We start from the raw sequence: 22,294 nt of genomic DNA on the forward strand, positions 1-22,294 counted from the left end.
ACTGTGGAATACTTTATTTTTGCTGGAATTAATTTTCGCTGAAAAGGCTTTTTGTGCGCTTTGTATGGAATTTATTTTCACTGATTTTTGATGAGTTTAATGTGAAATATGGGAAAAAAAGTATATTCGGTGAATTTTATTTTGACGGAATCATCCCTTCAATGAAAATAGCGAAAATAAATTCCAAGCGAAAATAAAGTATTCTACAGTACTTGAATTAACATGATGTGAACAAAATCAATAATTCTTTTACTCATATAATATTTTTACAAGTTTTGGATCAAACTGACTAATATTAAACTCACTCGAATGTGAAAACTGCTGATGCTTTCACGGGAAACACTTACGTGATTGTATCAGTAAAGATTCTATCATGTGACCCTACATCTAGAGTCATAGTCTCAGAAGTCTCATTTATCAGTTATTGTGGTGAGTGATGTGGAAATCAGTTGGTAATCATTCAAAACACCCTTCTTGTCAAATTTCACCTGCTTACTGTGAATATGTATAAGGGCAATACGTGGATAACATTATTATGATTGTTATATACAGCTATTCTCATGTAATTGGTTGTTCATAGTCAAGTCAAAAAAAAGGATGTCACAGTTTTTTTAAAGTTTTTTTGTAGGTATTTTAGACAAAATGAAAGAAATTAAATTTTCTTGAAAAATTGAAATAAAAGCATAATTTATATTGATTTTAAAATATGAATAAAATAACACATATGCATGGATTTGGGAAAACAACTTGACAAGAAACTTATTTTTATTCTGGCACTAGCAATACACCTTCTTTTTTGTAAATTGCACGCTCTAGTGAAGGAGCACTTCTATGACGTGAATGACACAAAAGCCATTCAAATTGTTGATATCATTTTAATCTGCAGTCGTTCATATGTGAAGATTATATTTTTGAGAGATTTTTACTATTTATTATGAGAAGATGAACGACTGCACAACCAAACACAGTGGTTGATTTTAACATTGCCTTTACCATTTAAACATCAATTTGACGTCACAGAAACGTTTCGTCACTGGAGGGCACGGCACGATTTCTAGAAATGGTGTAGAAGATATTAATATTACAGCGAGATCGTCATCATTTAACACCACATTTCGTATTATATGTATTTAATGTGATATCCGATAAATTTAATTCAACTGTTGAATCATATCTAGTTCAGATTTGAAATGCATCCTAGTGTATGTATTTATCAAAGATCAGTACACAAAATAAGACTACTGAAAGACACAATTTAAGCATAAGTAATTTGATTAGGTTCTTGTAACATGACCTTGTAATAATCCCTATATTCTTGTATGGCTCAACAAGAAAGTAGCCTACTGTAGGATGCTGATTGGATTCTAGTTGCATACTGGGCAAATTCTTCGCACAAAAATGTTGGCATGTACATGTAAATCATGAATTATGAAAATTTAATTTGCTAAAATAACAAATACAATGAAATTTTATATCAATTTAATTAAAAAAATATGACTTGCCCAATTGTGTTGTTGGTAATTAATGTTATCAGAAACAAGCTATTTTATTTTCCGCTATTTGATTCAGTTAGCAGTCAATGCAAATCATTTAATTTTAATTAATTTAATAGCCTTCATCAGGACAAAATTTTGAGGAAGTTGTGTTGCCCATGGGTGAACACACTACCAACTAGGAGAGGAAAACTCTGACTTCAAACACTGGTAGATGGAGCTTGTAAGCCTAGGAGAGGGGAAACTCCAAAATTAAATCGCCCCTCCCCCCAGGTTGAGGGTTGGACACTGCGCTAACAACCATGTTCCGCAAAACCCACATTGTTACGGAAATGGCCATTGAAATTTTCTCTGCTAGAAAGAATATTGCATAAATATTTGAAATGTTTTGTTCTAGATATAAATATACATGTGCATGTAATTATTTCTAAAGAAAAAACTATATTGGATTTTAAAGTGTTTTATTTTGTTGCCTTCTAATATAAATAAATTACTTGTATTGTAGTCATCGGTTCTTTAAGCTGCTTGTGCATAAAAATTCTTTTTATTGGTTGAGAAAGATAACTAAATACAGGCTATTACACAAGAATTGCTATTCCTCTTTGATGACTTTTGGTATGGTTTCCGTGACGACCATTATGATTGTATCAGAATCTGTCAGCCCACATTGAGTAAGCCACATGATTCATTTTGATGATGATAACCACGTAGCCAACCATTTGTTTAAACCTTCATTTCATGTATTAATAAATTTGGGTTTGTTTTGTATATTTTGGTAAAATGAAAAAAATCAAGTAGTTTTTAAAGGAGGGTTCAGGATTAAAAAAATACTATTATTTGAATAATTTTTGCTTGTATCTACCAAATAGTTCTGTGCTAGTCTTATCTGGTATGTGAAACCACTTAGTCAGACTTGAATGATTTTTTTCCAACATTTCGACTAGATTTGCATTCTGGTGTGATATCTGTGTTACTCATGGATGACACTATCTCCGGGGTTGAATTAATCTGGCAAGCTTTATTGCAAGCAAGAATATACTCAAGTGTATTTCAGTTTTTCTCATGTCATACACCTAATTTTTCCCTGTTCGAACAGATTTCTAGTGGAAAAAAATTATTCCGAGGAATGTTTTTTTTTTTATTTTGCGTGATAGAGACAATAATTACAACCCCAGGCATTTGAGTAGAGGATGAAAAAATAGAAAAAATATTTTGACAGTAAGAAGCAATAATGGATGAATGAATCCCCGGAAAGAATTTTAAAACAGTCTGTCAAAAAAACTTTCATTGCCATAGGCCTACTGTCATTATTTATGATTTATGTTACGAAATAGGTAGAGAAGAACTAATATGTAAAGTAAACACACTCAAAGCAAAATTGTCACGACTCAGAACTTCTGAACGTACCATAATCAGGTTGTATGTGATAGGTTGTTTAAATTTCTAAAGCAAGATGTCAATGCTGGGTATAATATAAAATATTATAAAAAAAATGTAATAGTTCTTGTAAAAAGTATCATATACCACATGCATAGAGGTAAAAAGTCTTTTTTCCTCTATGCTACATGTACACATATTTATTAATTTAATTTTTTTTTACCTTTTATGAAAAAATAAAATACGAATGAACTAATTTTATTCTAAATATTTTTGATACAGGCGGCAGCTTTAGACACAGCTGTCACTCCTAATCTGTTATTGTAAAATGATTTCTTGGTTGGTGTAATTACCCTGTATTGCAACTGTCGCATTTTGATATCAAAGAATGTTGCATCTTGCTATATCAAATAAACGTAATGAAAGTCATTTGTTCATTCATAACATTAAGTAGCCTATGCAGGTTTTTTTTTTTTGAAAGAAACTTCAAGAGGGAGCACTGCAATTCAGCGGCACCACCAAGTGGAGAGGATAGGGTTCCCCCTACCAGGGTGTGAAGTTTTGATAATTCTAAGTTAAAATGGAGCATTCTATGGCTTCCTATCAGACAGGTCACAGTTGAAAACTGTGGTCACATGTGATCCCTGGTCAATCAGAATTTTATGGTTGCCAGAGGATCTGCTCCCCAGGGTAAGGGGGCGCATGGCCATGGCATGAGGGCGCTGCACCCCTGTTTCCTTGTTTAAAACAATCTCTGCTATGTAATTCACTTTTTCCTCTCGGTCACTGCACAATATTAAGTAATATAAGTATCAACTGTGTTGAACTACACATTAGAGCAGAGGTGCAGAACATGCACATTGCAAGGTACATATGTATAAAGTAATTGAAATAATATTTACATTTCATACATACCATTTGTAAAGATTCTTTAATGTGTTGTATTATATTTTCATAATTTGTCTATATTTAATAAGCCATATTTTTATGAACATCAATTTGTAAGAACCAATCCTTAAGTATATTTAAACACTGCGCTGTTTACCAGTTTTTTTTAATGTTTGCATGTATAGAAACATTATAAATTCATTGACTAGGATTATTTTTTTTTTTGCATCAAGGAATTATATCCTACTCGCCCAGCTGTTGTATTATACAGATATTGGCGTCGTTGTTCCTGCTTTTTCTAAAGCACATACTGTATGAAGTATTTAACAGCGGGATATACATTTGCAAATGAGGTTATTCTATCATCTCCTGGTTCTCTACTCACCCCTCACCCCTCACCAGTCGCCAATGGCCAATTGAATTCAGATTTGGCTACAATAAATTGTGTCACTTTTGGGTTTTTTTTCAATAAAGGCAAACAATTAATCATTCAAGCAGTCAACCTCAGAAAGGTAAATTAAACATGATCGTAGCTTCCCTCTGTTTGTCAAGTGGTTGAATAAGTTATTTACGGGCTGAGAAAAACATCATAGATTAATTATTTTACCACACAGTATTTTGTTGTTAAAAGTAGTTAGCCATTGGTTCATTCTAATAGTCATATACATTACCTGATGTTCCATAATAGGTATTATGGTTCTTATAATTATTTTGAATAATTTAATGTTTTTTGACTTGAAGCACACAATGACAGTTTTGCAGTTAGTCTTTTGTATGTATGTGTGTATCTGTTCGTTCTACTAATATCCCAAGAGCCACATGTTGTTTTTTGATGAAACATGATGCATAGATGCTCTGGGTTAATGCACAGATTTGATTTGATTATGTTTTTGTTGAAATCTATGCATATTAATTACCTAATTTGCATAATGATTAGTCAATTTTTGACTTTTCCACTGATATATCTCGAGTACCAATCATCACATTACAATTAAACTTGGTACATAGATGTCAGAGGACAATGCACAGACCTGATAGTTTTTAGGTTAATATCGTGCATATTAATTACCCTAGTGTGCTTAATTAATCAATTTTCAGCTTTTGATATGTCAAGTACTAATCATTGCATTTCAATGAAACTTGGTACGTAGATGCTCTAGGACTAGAGAGAGACCTGATTAGTTTTGGGTGAATATTTGTGCATATTAATCAACTAATTTGCATAATTAACCATTTTTTAGCTTTTACACATATCTCAAGTACTAATTATTCCATTACAATGAAACTTGGTACATAGATGCTCTAGCACAATGCACAGACCTGCTCAGTTTTGTGTTAAAATCTGTTAATATTAATTCCCTAATTAGCATAATAATTCATAATTTTCTAATCATAATGTCCTAATCACATTTCCATGAAACTTGGTACATAAAAGGTCTGTGACATTGCACAGACCTTATTAGTTTTACACTCAAATCTGTGCATATTGATTACCTGATTAGCATAATAATAATAATAATAATCAGTTTTCAGCTTTTAATTCCATCAATGTCTCAAGTACAATTAATTTTAATGTGTCTCCAATAATCTCAGCACACAGGAGTTCTTTTTAAGCTTTCTTTTATTTAACTTATTTATAAACTTATTTATTAAACAGTGTTAGGAAAATAAGTCTTGATAAAATAAAATCACATCTTTCTAATGCACTCTAAAATTACACTTGAAAGGTGTTCATGAATTTAACTGCTCATACATTTATTCCACAAGTTGGTGATAAATCTCAGAATATCTAATGTAATATGGAAATTGCTGCATCTAAATCATGTTGACCCCCAATAAATCATCAAAAATGTTAAAATGTAAAATCAAATATTTAGTTCTAGGAGAAATGCATGCGTAAAAATTGGCATCAAATTGTAAGAACTATTGCTAGTCGTATTTACGGATGTCATCATGAATGAAAAGTTTAGTTTTAAATCAATCTGATTAAAAACTGATGTATTGTACGGCATGAATTTAATTTAATTTTCTATATTTTATTTTAACTATACATTTTTAGCATCGCTGTCGACTTTGTCGAACGGAGCTTATCATATGAGTGATTGTCCGTCGTCGTCGTCCTTGTTAATGTTTTACTTTTTCGACTTTTTCTTGAAAACTACAAGCCTGAATGCTTTGATACTTGGTGTATATGTACCTTGGGTAGTCCTCTCTCAGATTTGTTCATTTCATGATCATATCTTCAATTCTCTAATTTTGGTGAATATTTATGTCATTTTTGGTAAAAAGTGATATTTTTGACTTCTTGTTGAAAACCGCAAGTCCAATTGCTTTGATATTACATATATAGGTACTACATGTGGATCTCTCTCTGATTTGTTCATTTCATGATGATATCTTTAATTCTCTAATTTTGGTGAATATTTTTGTAATTTTTGGTAAAAAGTGATATTTTCACCTTCTTGTTAAAAACCGCAAGTCCAATTGCTTTGATATTACATATATAGGTACTACATGTGGACCTCTCTCAGATTTGTTCATTTTGTAATGATATATTTAATTCTCTAATTTTAGTGAATATTTTTGTCATTTTTGGTAAAAAGTGATATTTTCAACTTCTTGTTAAAAACCTCAAGTCCAATTGCTTTGATGTTACATATATAGGTACTACATGTGGTTCTAACTCAGATTTGTTCATTTCATGATGATATCTTTAATTCTCTAATTTTGATGAATATTTTTGTAATTTTTGGTAAAAAGTGATATTTTCCACATCTTGTTGAAAACCGCAAGTCTGATTGTTTTGATACTATACATATTGTTCATTTTTTAATGATACTTTCTGTTCTTTAATTGAAATGTGCATTGCTAACAGCGGAGCTATGTCAGCCGAGAGGCTGCTTGTTATTTTTTTGCAATTGTTTATATTATTACCGTACTCGACCGCATAAGCGCCCAGGGCCTCAACTCAGAAAATCATGATTTTTTAGGGGTGGGCGCTTACCCGAGCACCCCCCTTGGAAAAGAGTGTAATCGAAAATTTTGATTCACCATGTGACAGATTGAGGGGAATATTACGTCTTTAAGGGAAAATCAAATTACAAAATTAGTTGTGTCGTCATTGACTTTTACAATGAAGAAACAGAATACTACTAAAAACAGTTTGATCATTACCGGTACTTGTAGCCAATGCAAAATTAAGTCCATTGGGTCCAAAATTTGAGACAAGTTCAAACTTTCAGCTAAGGATGTTTTAAGGAGATTTGAACTGAATTGTAGATTGTCATCTTCTTCATGTTTTTTATTATTAGTGAAAATTTGAGACATGTTCAAGCTTTCAGCTAAGGATGTTTTAAGGGGATTTAAACTGAATTGTAGATTGTCATCTTCTTCATGTTTTTTATTATTAGGGGTTAAAGTAACCGGGCAATTTTAATTGAGAAACAACAATATGAATTTCATGGAAAATAGTTAAAATTTGTATTTTTGCACTTGTTTCTATGGTGAAATTATTTCTTCATATCGTAGGGTCAAAGAAATAAAAAAAGTCATATATTATTATGAATCCTAATTTTTAAAAAAAATTTCATTTATTTATTCAGTTTCCATTGTGATAATATATTTACATTTTATACAGTGGGAAGTTCTCTCCCATAATGCATTGCATTTATGTGCAGTAGCCTTCCTAGTATTGCAAAAATTCAACTCAAATTACCTTAATTTGATACATTAAAGTCTGTTGTTTCAAATAAATTATCTAGTTAATTAAAATTATTTTAGATTCAGGGCATACATCGTAACTTACCGCTAACTGAAAAGTCATCCACTCAGAGTTAATTGTATGATTTGTGAGAAGTGTTTTCATCAGTGTTTGTTCATCATTGTAAATCATTAGCTCAGCATACAATTATAATATACATGCAGTTGACAGCACTAACAGCAGATCTGGACATGACTGCCATATAAATAGGTGTTTGTTCATCGTGAAATATTTGACATTTCCTGCATGAAATGTAGCTGAACGTGCATGTACACAATAAATAAAATAGACTGACGTTTTAATGTTCTTATTAAAAGTGCAGAGTCCTGTCTTTGAACTTGGTGTCTTTGTACGTGTCATACACTCGATCATCAAATGATATTTGGACTCAATATGCTGTGATGCGTTGATGCAGTCATTGACATTTTATTGCTAGTACAGCCTTTTAACAGTTTTCAATCCAGCTACATACACATCTGAGACTCACAGTATAATTGAATTAGTTTCTAGACAAATTGCTGGCTTCAAATGTGATTTAATTGCATTCCCTATATATAGGTGTACACGTACACATATAACCAAACTCTCATTTAATTTTTCTATGAAAGCCATTACAAAAATTTTAGTGCTATAACATTGCATGTATTTTGTATGTTGATTTGGGCTATAAATTGACATAATTTTGCATCATATACAGATAAAAATTATGTGGGTTTAATCCTGTTAAAAGTGTCAATATGTTGATGTTCAAATGACAATGACATGTCCAAAGCTTCTAATTGGTCTACTACATCATGGAATGACTGAGGATATTTTCATCATTAAATGTTTTAACGAAATGTGATTATTTTCAATTCAATTGTTGATTAACTGTCTAATCAGAGTGGGGAGGGGGGGGGGGTTGTCACCTGTGCATGCGACAGGCAGTCTTACCACGTCATTGTTTATAAAAAAAAAAGCATCTACTCATGAGCGTTTTTTAATGTTTGTGTTGTTATCATTGATTAGGACTCAATTTCCACTTGTGCGCAGGTGATGATGACCACTCTACATTAACTGACTGACTGACCTGCAGTGACTTTTAACCCTTGAAGCTATTGATCATTTATGACATCTAGAAGAATTTTGCATATACATTGATAAATCGAGACACATTACATTGCATGAACGAAAATCAATACTAAACACCATGAAAATTTATTTGCTATAATTTTTATATTGAAACACTATAAAGTAAATCCATATTTTTATATGTACTATATCATACATGTAAAGCCAGGGCTCACACTGCACAAACAGTTAATATTATGCTAAACTTTTCCCATAAAAAATTATAATAAATGAGATCCATGAAATAAAGTATATAATTATATATATCAGGATAATATAGCACTTCCTATCTAAAAATCATTATATTATAATTACCATAATAATATTATTTTTATGAGATATAAATCTTAGCGCAGCATGAAATAAATCATTGATTATGATTAATATTCAATAAATATTGATTATTGGTATTGAATATTTTAATTATACCTTTGGGATCTCTTTAACGCTTAATAACTCTTTGCTTTCATTGATTAAACTGTCTAAATATCAATATATAGATACGATTTTTAAAACAGTTCACTCAGCTGTTGTTTTCAAGTATCCTAAGATAATTGATTTTGTTAGAGAACCAATATCAGACATTCAGTTTCCATTTATTTATCAATTTAACAAACTGCAAGTGGAGGAGCAGCTGTTATCACATCATACTGTCATATTAACTGGTTGTGACTGACATATTTTTGAGACAAAATGTTGTGTATATTACTACTAGTATAGAATTATTATCTAATACTTCTATCAAGTACTTTCCAAACCTAACAGTGGCAGTACATTTGAATAATCCTTTCACAGGAAAGAATGTCGTCATATATTTTTTTCTTCCCACCACGTCTTATAACACACCCTGTGAGTTATTGGCAATACATTGTCAATGAAGTGTAAAAAATAAATAATACACTAAAGATTAAATATCTGTACATGAAAATCTAGATGGTAAATATCCAATGTTATGAGGGTATCAGAATTGTAATTGCATATTACAGCGTATGACATGGTGGGAGTATGTACACATCCTTTGCAATCTGAGCATTCGCTGGTTTGGTGTGGCTTGTTAGCTCGTGTATATATCTGGTAGCACCGCTTATTCGTATGTGTGGGCTTCGAATACAAACACAACGAACCTCAATGATGGTGCATAAAACATAATCTGCAATTGACCTCACTGTGATGCAGCATGCATTGTAGAATACGGAAAAAAGGGCTGACGCATGTGCACTGCATACACAATCTGTTATTAACTTTAACAAGGTTAGACATATCTTATGAATATTATTTCAAAGTGCAATTAATAATAGAAAGCATATATTATTTATCATGTATATTCGTCTCGACTCTCACTCTGTCTGTTGTGGTTATTTGAAGACTGTACACGCTTTCTATCATACTAAACTGGTCACCAAATTTAACTAGTGTCTGCACTGTTTACACTGTTCGTCGCGGGGTGAGCGTTGGCAAGCCTAAATAGGTTTTGATTGTATACAGCACCACAAATGACTCTTCCTGGCTCCATGCGTCCAGAAATGTGTCCTAATTAATTGTCCGACTACATGTGCATTAAAAATTAAATTTATACTGTCTACTAAATTATTTTAAAGTCTTTAATATGTGTAGTAAAATGAGCCATAATATTCAATATTTTTCAAAAATATTGATCAAGACCTGTAACCAAATAAAGATATTTGTGGAAAAAATGTTTGATGAATAAAGTGAGGGACAGACTTAAATGGAGCTACAACTGCATGTGATACGTTTCAATGCTAATGAAGAACTGGTTTAATTCTCAAACTATCAAGTTAATGACATACATTATCTCCACACATGGAATTGAAAAGCTAATGTGAAGAGGCGTCATTGAGATAGCTTATACACAGTATATCTCATAAATATAGATAAGATCAAAACTGTGAGTAGTAGTCTCTGTTTTATACAATTCACATTCACGAGTAGCATCTGGTAATCATACCCTCCCCATGACAATATTACTGTATTCTCTCTATTAGAAGTGTATCTCTCAATAGAAGTGATGTACCAACAAATTGAGTAGGAAACGTGATGTTGTACAAAGGGTTAAGCACGTGTATCATTGCATTAGGCAGTTCACATTAAGGTTACTGTCACAGTGACTAAAATCAGTATAACTAATGGATTGAGCTTGCACGAACTAATCCACAAAGTACATCTGTCTGATAAACATTGCAAACATGCAGTGTTGCTAAGCCTTTTTATCGTGAAATTTTCTCTGTGAGTAGTTTTTTATCAAATTCGGGCACTTTGAGAAACACTTCTTTTAGTTTCATTCATTATGGATTATAAGTGCACCTGATTCATAGTGGATTTGGGGATGAAAAGTAACCAGGGTACTCGGCTCGAAAAATAATGTTTCTAGGGTGTGGGTGGTCAGTCGAGAATCCACCACAAAAAATTATCAAAACGACAATTTTTGTTTTCACCGTATGTGCCAGATTAGGGGGAATATTACATCTCTTTTGGAAAAATAAAATTGGAAAATGAGTTGCATTGCACTACTACTATTAATGATCATCAAAGAAACAAATGTTCACAAAAGTACACACATTTTATTACAATGATATGTAGCAGCTAGGCAATCCCTGGCGAGCGAATGCAGCCAACGTTTATTGATTTACTAAAAATAGAACTAACGTAACCATAGAATGCTGAGTCGCGTGAACAGCAAAAGTTGAGTTATTAGTTCATGCGAATTCAAGATGGCGCAATGCACGATTCATGTGTCGCTGCTGATCAAAATGACCCAAGATACTATTCAAAGTTGAACTATTTTCAGTCTGTTGCCAGAAAATGATTGCCTAATCATTGAACAAAATTCTAAAGATATGTTTTATCATGAATGAGCTGTTTCGTTTCACATAATTTGTGAAACAACAAACAAAATGGCAGTGCTATTGACCGGAAACGCACCATTTTCAAACTCTTAGGGTATATAGATATCGTCCATACTCTTTTACACCATTTCGTCCATCTCTTTAAGATATCTATAAATCTCCCTGTGCTTGCTATTATTTACATAACATTAGTATTTATGGTGTAAAAATTATCAGGGTATGTTGGAAAACAGTTGAAATCTAAATCTTCATCATTATCTTCGTACACAAACTCAACACAAAGCAACTTTCAGTGTCCTCTGACCTGACAGATCAAGTTTGGGATGGGATGTTGTATTGACACAATTCTCTGGAAATGATTAAATATGATTTCAATGAAAAGCCACAAGATGAAAAAAAAATTTGAAATGTAAACCGAGTGTGGAATTACCTGTAGCTTTTCATTTAACACCTTTTATAGTTGGTTTTCAAATATCATGTCAAAGCATAGTTTACCTGTTCATGCCTGATTCTCGATAGTAATTATTAATAAAATTAAAAAGATGTTCAATTACTGGTTTATGAACAAATTTGGGGTGTTTGTGGACGTTGAGATTACTAGAAAATATGTTCTTGTACACGTATTAGTACATGCTCCAGGCTTTATTTAACTTATATCCTCAAACAGTCTAGTTTGTGTCTGTTTTGTATACTTTCGTTATTTAATCTAGATTCCAAACAGGCAAGGTTTTGATAGAATGGCTATGTTTCCTCTCTGTTGTCATGTTTGATTTTAAAATAGGTTTTGATCTGTAATTGCTTTCCGGAATTGGACCATATAGATTTTAATACTCCATCAGGTTTTGAATGAGAATTGAACATTTGCTTTCACACAGTAAATGAATGCAAAGGATCTTATTCCATCTCAGAAAGATGAATGTATTTGAAAATTGAAGCCATGCGATTAGATCATGCTGTACTAAGCTGTCTTTTGACTGATGCTAAATTGTAATATTCTCTGTGTTGCATGCATATAGGCTAAACGAATAGGATTGTCCAGAGAATTATATTAGTGTTTTGGGATCTGAAATTGTATCACTTTGGTCAATATTAACTGTATAAATGACTAGAGTGGAGATTGTACAGAATCAGAGGTTCCAAAAATCACTATACTCATATTGTTACCGCAGAAGTCAGAAACGGCAAATAGATAATTGATACAAATGAAACACTATATATCTTTGCAAGATTACCTACTTTGGTTACTGTAATTGTAAACTACAATGGCTGGAACAAGACAATGAAGATTTCTTTGGCTTTGAAGTAGACTTGGGAGGAGACAGTTTACCCTACTTTGAGGAGGGAGGGGAGGGGGGCTGCAAATCAGACAGAGTAAATCAGACATGAATGACAGAAAAGAAAAATATGCACAGTCATTCATGAGGATCACAGTTAAAATTAAAAACATCCAGCTCCAAATTAAGTTAAAAAACAAACAACACCAAACACCATGAGTTTCTATATGGACTACCTCTTACCTCAGTCCCTTCATCACTGTGCTCTTACTCTTGATTTTTATTTTCCTACCTGTCTATTCTTTGGTTACTATGGTGATCATCAATGGCACTGCCATTGTAAAACTACAAGTAGTACAGCTGTCGTGGATGATAATCTAGACGTCAATAATGTACATTTCCCAATTCAGGTGATTCTATATAGTTAATTAAAAGAATTTGCATTGTGGATAATTCTGAAGGCAGTTTTACCATCTATGTGTATAGGCATAGTTATGGATTGATGAGTTTCCTTGATCCAACCTCATCATACACATCTTGAGATTTCAATTTTAATTTATTGCAAACTGTTTTGATAACAGATTTTGATATAGCTTTTTTTGATAATGATTTTCTTTATCCTGGTATAATAACAAATCCTGGTTCATACACTTTGTACATAATTTTGACCAAATATGTATTCTTACATGCTTTACTGTTACAGGATCTGCTGAATATTCTATGTAATGGAGTTTCTAGCACTATGCGAAACATTTAAAAAAAAAAATCCTACTTATGTTTTGTCACGCTGCGCATAAATGTGTGCATGAATAGATGACTGCAGGAGATAGCCCCAATCCCTCTCAATAGTAGTGACCCCTTTCTATTTTTATTTTGAAATACTGTCAAAGAACTGAAGTGACACATATGTACTTGTAATACATGAAGTACATACTTACGGTAATTGTAAATATCTTTGAACCAAATGATGTCAATATGTCAGAGATCAAAACCATGTAATACAATGTATAACATTTTCACCAAGAAAATGGCTGTCAGTCAGCCATCTAGCATTAGATCGCATTATTTTTTCAAGCCCATATACCTCTCACTATGTATAACATCTTTGAGAAACATATCGGGAAAATCAGTCCATTCATGTTTTTGTTTTGACAACTAAAATTCTTGTCTATAAGACTAGACTTATTATCCCTTGTTTCGCGAACCCGCCGAATGAAGATGAGCCGAAAATGAAATAAAAATATAATTTTATTTCAGCGTAAAATTGCCTTATAAAAACTCGCAAAACAAGGAATAAAAAAAGTCTGGCCTAAGCATTCCATTCGCAGCAAATGTCACATGAGGTTGTAAAATATTGCAATTAAACTATGCAAAAAGGCAGTATCATATCATGCATACTTTGTGGTAAATTTTAATGATAATCTTATTATTATTGAGGTTGTTATGAGGATACCTCAAAGTATGCACAAAGTCAGTACAGCGCCAGTATCGACCAACGTTGGGTGTTGAGTTTTCAAGTTTTCAAGATCCAAGTTAATGTTTATTTCATTTCATTTATCTGATATTAAATTTATCCTAAGTGGCATTGATAATTAAATTCTGCATTATGATTGAAATAAAGAAATACAACACAGTATTTTGTCCTACACCATATTTTCATTCTAGATATTAGTGCAGTATTAATGTAAAATTTAAAAAGAAAGCCTATTCATTGTAGATGTTGTTTGTCATGATTTAGGTGTAAGCCAGATTATGACTTCAATCCACCCATTAACATTGATAAAAAAAAACAGTAACGGTATTGCACTCAACAGGCACTTAAAATTCAAAAAAAAGCCATGCAGTTATGATACAGCGGGACATCAGAAACCAACTTGGTGATTGAATGATTTCTCAATTAGTACATAGATGCTTGGTTATCAGTAGTTAGGTTAGTATTAATTATCACAAGCATTGACAATGCACAGTCCCCATGTAGACATGTCTAACATAAGGCTCCATGCAAAATGGCAGCCAGTATGAAACAAAATATTATAACTTGTACTTGTGTGCAATATATTAATGATGAAATGGCTCCCAAATAAAAGATTTGAAATTCATTGAAGAAACCAACAACTTGGCTTAATTGCGCATGTTATATTATTCCCTAATATTTGTCTTCGTTCAGCTACGATAAATACTTTTGACGTTATAGCTTATCACTACATCACTCATAATTTTCTTAGATAAAACAAAGAAAAATATTATATTATGAATAATATATAATTCCGGACTTTGGTGCACATTATTTAGTTTTTCAGATTGGATTCAAAATGTCCGACTTGTGTTTCTATTACGAAAATAAGTTATATTTCAATGATCTAGCATATAATAAATATAATTTTACAGTATATGGTAGATGAAATTAAGAATTTATGTGAAGCTACTGCATGACAGTGATACAGTGGTGTGCATTATCTGATGGATTGGTGGGAATTCACTGTCACTATTTTGGTACGTTTGATATAGTTTCAATTTAATCCTAACGGCACATGTGTTATTTCCACCAAAATTTTGCCCTTTAGTAAATCAGGCAAGTTGGCAAGGATTGATATTGGATTAATCTTAAAAGTATGTACTAGAGAGAATGTTAAGTGGTCGTGACTGTATGCCTTCAGTAATGCCTAGCATGCACTACTAATGTGTGCTAATGTCGTGACATAATTCCTTACTTAAAGTAATGGTCTTACATTGTCACAGAAGCTCAGAAAACATAATTTTTCTTTTTTTAGGGAGTTAACTGATTTCGTTTGCTGAACTTCAATTCCATACTTGTCATTATTATGATAACGTACAATAGGAAATACACACAACACATAAGAACATCAAAGAAAGCACACTGCATGAACGTTTTAGTAAAAAAATCAATAGTAAAGCAAATGCTACGTGTACATATGACATGCCCAAGACTGACAGTGGACACTGACGTACATGTTGATTTTAATCATGACTATTTCACAGTGATAACATTTGTGTTTAGCGGAGAGGATTCACACATTTTCTTAGCTTCTGCGACAACGTGAGACTCCATTTTAAGGCCTATGATTGTGATTTGAATTAATGACCTATGAACTGTGGGGATGAAATAAAATAGCTTATAACAATTGGGTTATGACTTAAAATGATCTTTTGTCAACAAGTTGAACTGTAGGTGATTTTAAATAATATATGATGCATTGATTTTAATCACATTGGTTTTCAGATTGGTTTTGACGTGATTAATAACTGGTTTTCCAGAATATTTGGGTGTATTATTAAGTCAATACTCACTCCACATGTCTGTCTTTCTGGCAATGTGCAGAATTTAACAAAATTACGGTATGTAAATGATCAACATTGATACATACATGTATACTTCAATAATATAATGCAAGTTAAATGATTTGGTCATACAAGTGCATATGAATGAGCCAATTATCATAGATGATGATAATTTTAAGATTATGCTCATTGAAATGAACTTAATGAAAATATGCATGTACTTTTGAAAATTTGGTTATTTTTTTTAATGCATTTTACCAAGTGATATTTTGGGCTTTGCTTGCAACCAGTGTCAAAGACATCATTTTGATAGATTGACATTACCGGTAATGTATATTAATATGAGTGTATAACAAGCCCATCATTCCTCAATACATGTATATTTAAACTTGACCTCTGACCCTGACTTAAACATGCATACTTCCTAACAGTAATACACAATCCATATGAAATAATGAATTTAATAACTGACAGCTAGGGATTCAAACAGCAGATCAATAATCCAGGCAATAAAAGAAAAAAATTAATTGAGTGTGAAAGGATATTGATTAATGCTGAGTTAAATATATTTTTTGAAAAATTGTAAAAAAAACTTAGCATGCATTCTTTGTGATCACAATTTTGTTGCTGATTTGTTGATTCATTGCTTTATGATCGGTGATTTACCCTAACCCTATCTGATAATTTCCTTTCAAATTAATTTGATTTTATTCATAACCGTGTTTCATATATCATTGGTATTATTGAATATTTCCTATACCTGTAAATGTACCTGTGAATTTAATTTGTTTATTTTTGGGGGCATTGACTATTTAAAAAATGCATCTAAAAATAAACTTTAATTAATACTTAGCACGCATGGCATTCAATGCAGTATTGATGGTGAAATGTCTTTAAGCACACTTGCAGACTTGCAGTATTGTTGTGTGTAAATAAACACCATGCATGATTTATGGTCTGATTTCTTTACTTCCAATTATTTTGTTCACTGAATATTAAATTAGGCATACACATAATGATATACAAGTGAAGTGGATTGAACGAGAAATTGGCTGGAATATTTTTTTTCTTTATCTGCAATGTACATGATAAAAAAATGGGAGGTATATATGATAAAAATGTCTAATGACTATAATGACTCATAATACGTTTTGTAGTAATATTTTAAGTATATTTCTTTCCATGCAGTTTCATATGATAATTTTTTTTTTCTGATCAGATTAAAAATGGCCGACTGGTGGCCAGTTTGTTTTATTGAATGTGGTTCAAGTACTATATCTCTCACATGCCTTGACCAATCATGTTCAAAATTTATATATAATACATCTTGTTTCACATATGCAGGTATATTTGATTGACCATGAAATTCAAGATGGCCGAATGATTCATTTTAATGTAAAAAATGTATCAAAATCGAGCATTTCTGTCATTCGGGAACCAGTTCTTGGCCATATGTGGCAAATGTAAATGCTGTTCATGTCTGTGACATACATTGACTGGTTGCAATTAAACTTCACAACTACATTATACATCACTTCATGTGTTTCATGTACTGATTCAAAATGGCACTATTGGATCAATGACTTGTGTTGCCAGTTAAAATTTGGTTTTCTGGAGCATTTTTTCTCAAAAATAATTCTTGCACATTATTAATTTAAGAACCTACTTGTAAACCCATTTCTAGACTATAAAGAGTGGACCCAGTTATACACCACATACCCTTGGTGGTTAAATTTTTTCACCACCAGACTTCCTCACCCAAATTTTTCTGCACTTTTTTCTTGTATTCTTCAATATTTCTGGAAAGAACCCTTAGTTTTGGAGCCAACAGAGACAGCATTTGAGTAAATTTTTATTTTTTACTCAAACATTTTTGCAATGTTTGTCCCTGTCTTCTGAAGGAAAGTACAGGCTGTAAATGCGACTATTTGTGAGGGAACTGGTTGTAGAAGGTTATCGTACCCTGTTGGCATCTTAAAGGCAAGGTTGTAATAACTTCACTGTGATAAAAATGAATAAAGGATCATGATGAAATGAAACTTTTTATAATTCAGGAAAATTTTCATAAATATAGTTGGACTTAGCTACTATTAGAACAAGGTGACTTTATTGAAAGCTGTGTAATTAAAACAAATTTTTCTTCCAGTTACTGGTTGAGGTTGACTATATGATATATCAATATAACACATACAGTCTGGTATTGCTATTTACTCCATTATCTGTGAGGTCATTAATAAATTAAGTCTTGAATCATTAACATTTGTCAAATGCAAGAGAAAACGAGACAGGAAGATATGCATGATGCATGAGTTAGAAGTAACGTTTCTACACAGTGTAGTCAATTATTTCACCAGTGCAGGTTTCTATGACAACATAAAATTTCAATACATGGTGATACAGTAACTATATTCTTAGACAGTTCTTCATCAATAATTAAATAAATGTTATCAACTTGAAATTTCAGTTACAGTTGATGAAGAGTATATAAGACGTGCCAATACTCATGATAGATGATATGAGGATCCCTTGTCTCTGTCTCAGTTTTGGTAGCAGAGATTTTATTATAGATTTATAATCGAAACTCATTATTTTATCATCAGTTGTCTGTTTCTCTTCTTCTACCAGATAGATTATCGTGTTGATGTGTATAACCTTTAAACCAATGTGTGTCACTGATGTGCAGAGAATATTCCTGATACAACTAATTCATTCACTGTATAGTCTCTGGCATTCCATTGACTCAATAGAAAATTACACATTGAAAAAGTTATCTTAAAAAATGTCTTATTTAGAGGTAAGAAACTTTACAATTTGGTAAGCCAAGTATGAAAATGAAACAGATCAGGGTCAGCAACGTTCTTGTTTGCATCTTCAAAAGTCGTGTACAGCAATTAACATACAGTTTTAATGTGTGTTTTTTCAGAACCTCTTTTCCCAGCAGTCAACAAGCTACATGACCCAATTTGATTTTTAGGATTCTATTTTGGCACAAGATCCTCAAAAAATTAGTCCTATGACGGCACGATGGTGTTGTATGTTGACACAAAATTTGAAAAGCACTGTGCAACCAATGTAGCACATTATTTGTTTTAATATTTATCACCAAGTCCAATGTTAACTAAAAAAAAAGAAAAACGCTGCCAGTAAAAGCTCACTCATGAATGTTTAATGAATTCTTAAAATGTAAGTAATGAAAGTCTGTTCGGTTCAAGTTAAGATTTAATGTAAGTGATATGTAATCTTGAGGCATTTACACAGACTACTTGAATGCAACAGACTTGTTTATATGAGATGATGTGAGTTTATTAGTGGGTGATTGAGCTAAATAGAATTCTTTCTCTATAACCGATAAAAAAATACTTACTTACATACGTATATAAAAGAAGTGTGGCTAATGAATACATCAGAGCGATAGTTTTTTAGATACAGATTTACAGATGTTTGTGAAGAATTATAAAATGACTGCTATTCATTTAATTATAAGTACAGTGTATGCTGGAAAACTTGTTACCTTGGTAACCATTCTTTGCTTTATATATATTGTAGGTATTAAGTCTTGTAGATCTCATTAGCTGTAGATCTCATTGGCTTATCCCTATTTTCCTGTCCAGCAAAGCTGTTGTTTCATAATGAAGAAAACTTATTTGTTATAATGGCAGCCATTTGTGCGTCTTACGGTACTCTTATGATCCAATTTCCTGTCTTACGTGTATTCAACAGGAAAGATGATATGGTGGTGATATTTATTTAATTATTATGTAAATTTGCTTGAATATTTGGTTGTGAAACTGTATTTATTATAACTGTTTATTAGGTATCCACTTTTGAATAATTTTCTCATTCTTAAACAGTTGTTGAATTCATTATCTACGCAACACACATTGATTCACAGTGATACACAGCAAAATTATGTTACACTAAAAATAGCAGGCTGAAAACACAGCCATATTACATCAGTTAATGCAACATATTTCTTGATACCTTCGCAAGATTTTTTTTTTTCCTGAGAGAAAACCGAGGCAAGGTAGGATCAATTGAAAACTGGCGTTTGCCCATACCAGTAAATGCATGGTGTTATCGGTAAAATATATACACCCAGCTTCTGTGTATAGTTAAATAATTCTGACAATCTCAAACTTAAATGCGAGAGTTATGCTTGATTTGTGATATTCCAGGCATATCTTTATGTATAAGTCTTGTGAAGATTGGTCGGGAAAATTATGTTCCCCAGTTGAATTACAAACAGTTTGATGACATATAAATAAATTATTGCTGTTTTCACTCATTTGTTGTTTTTCACGCTGAGCTAACTGCATTCTACGCCCTCTTATAGTAATCTTGAGTTTTATTGCGAGAGATTTGATGCTATTGCCTCAGGGATATGCATTGCTACTATTATAGCAGCGTGTCTCCCATCATATTGGTGATGTAAATTCTACGGATTGACACAGAGAACCACTGCATAATATATTCACCAGTCTGGGAGACTCCATCAATAATGTATTTGGGGAAGGGGGCAGCAAAGGGAATTGAGACGTGAGAAAGAACAAAAACATAAATATAGTCATCAACTGTGATAGAAACAGTTTATGCTATCTCTAGTAGTAGAAAGTAATATTCTGATAAGGCAGCCAGCTTTGACATGTATAATATTTCACATCTTTATGATTTAGAAATTAACATGCATTAAGCTTATCGGGAACGTATTATGTTCTTGTCGTCGGTATCAGAACAAAGTGATCCTACTATCTGTGTATTTATATCTGAATGAAAATACAGTATATACCAGGTGACTAATTTTACAATTTGTACCATAATAAGTAGCCTATCAGATTACATAATAATTTTAGTACGTATACGTGTTCGTTTTTAAATTACTTAATTCTGATTGGTTTCCATAGCAATCAGATAATTTATGGTTTTCATTATTTGTATTTTAGAATGTCAGACATTTATTCCAATTACCCGTACCAACTAGTAATTCTATCCTGACATGATAGTTATTATACGTTTCCAGGTGCCTTAGAAGTCATCTGACATTTGTATGGAATAAATTGTACAAAAGCTCCACGTGGCAATGCAGTAATTGGTCTCCCCCAACAATGGCTATAATTTGGTATTTTCTTGTGTATGGTTTTGAGAAGTATTATGTTTCATTAGCTCTGAGTTGGGCAAAATTAACTTGAAAAGATTGTGCGCAAAATATGAATATGATAGATGTACTTTTAAAAGGTATAATAAATTAATGTGCTGCCAAATTGAAGATGACATAGTGGAGGTATAAATATAAGTGATTATCTGTTCATCTGTTGTCAGTCAACAGTTAGGTTTTATTCTTCAATGTGGTAATAAGGCAAGATTGCTTTGATATGTTTGATACATTGGCCCCACCATCAGATTTGTCCATCTCATGATGTTATCACCAATTCCCAGTTTTTAGCAATTATTCTTGTCGTTTGGGGTCAAAAATGCTATTTCGACAATTTAACAAGTGCATGGTCGGTGGGTGATAGGATAAATCAAGTTGTTCGAACTTAGAATTTTGCTTTATGTGCATAGATAGACAGAATGTCTGAATTATGTCATTCTAAAAATGATAAAACTGGCTTTGGCTTGCATTATATATAGGTTAATTTACATAAGTACAAAAGGTCCACTGTATGCTCTGTCATTTGTTCATTAATAATTTAATGCTCATCACATGACATTGAAATGATCATTCTGATGCATGTACAAGTACCAGTAGATATTTGGTCGAGAACCTTCATCAGAATCTACAATCACAACAGTTGTTAGAGGCTCTACTTGATATGGGTTTTGAATTGAAGCCTCATTCTTGGTCAACTTTTCCAGTAGATGAGTAGTTGTTGTCAACTCCACACATAATACTGTAAAATGACTAATTTTCACTGGGTTAAAATTTCCCAGATTTGCCATTTCAGGCATATTCAGTGGGTTTTAAATTCACTGTTTTATCATTTAGATAATGTGTTCTATGCTAAATTTTACATATTCACTGTGTTTTAATTTAGCACATTTTCCAGTCAGCGAAATAAGCAAAATTTAAAATCCAATGAATAATTAACCCTTTTACAGTATCTTGAAACTGCACAGTCTTTGCCAAAGTACTAGGTCTTACTTTAGCAGTTCACAAATAATGCACAGTTGTATGTACAGTTAACAAAGAGAGAACAAAATAAAAGCAGTTTAAAATAGCAAGTATTTAAT

General features: G+C 32.1%; 1 protein-coding gene across 1 annotated transcript in view; it reads left to right on the forward strand.

Annotated features, from left to right (window-relative positions):
• LOC102806681 (sphingomyelin phosphodiesterase 3-like) overlaps positions 1–22,294 on the forward strand; it is a 63,725-nt gene that overhangs the window by 2,072 nt on the left and 39,359 nt on the right. The window lies entirely within an intron of this gene.

This window comes from Saccoglossus kowalevskii, chromosome 6, assembly GCF_978046115.1.
Source record: "Saccoglossus kowalevskii chromosome 6, keSacKowa6.1, whole genome shotgun sequence".
NCBI lineage: Eukaryota > Metazoa > Hemichordata > Enteropneusta > Harrimaniidae > Saccoglossus > Saccoglossus kowalevskii.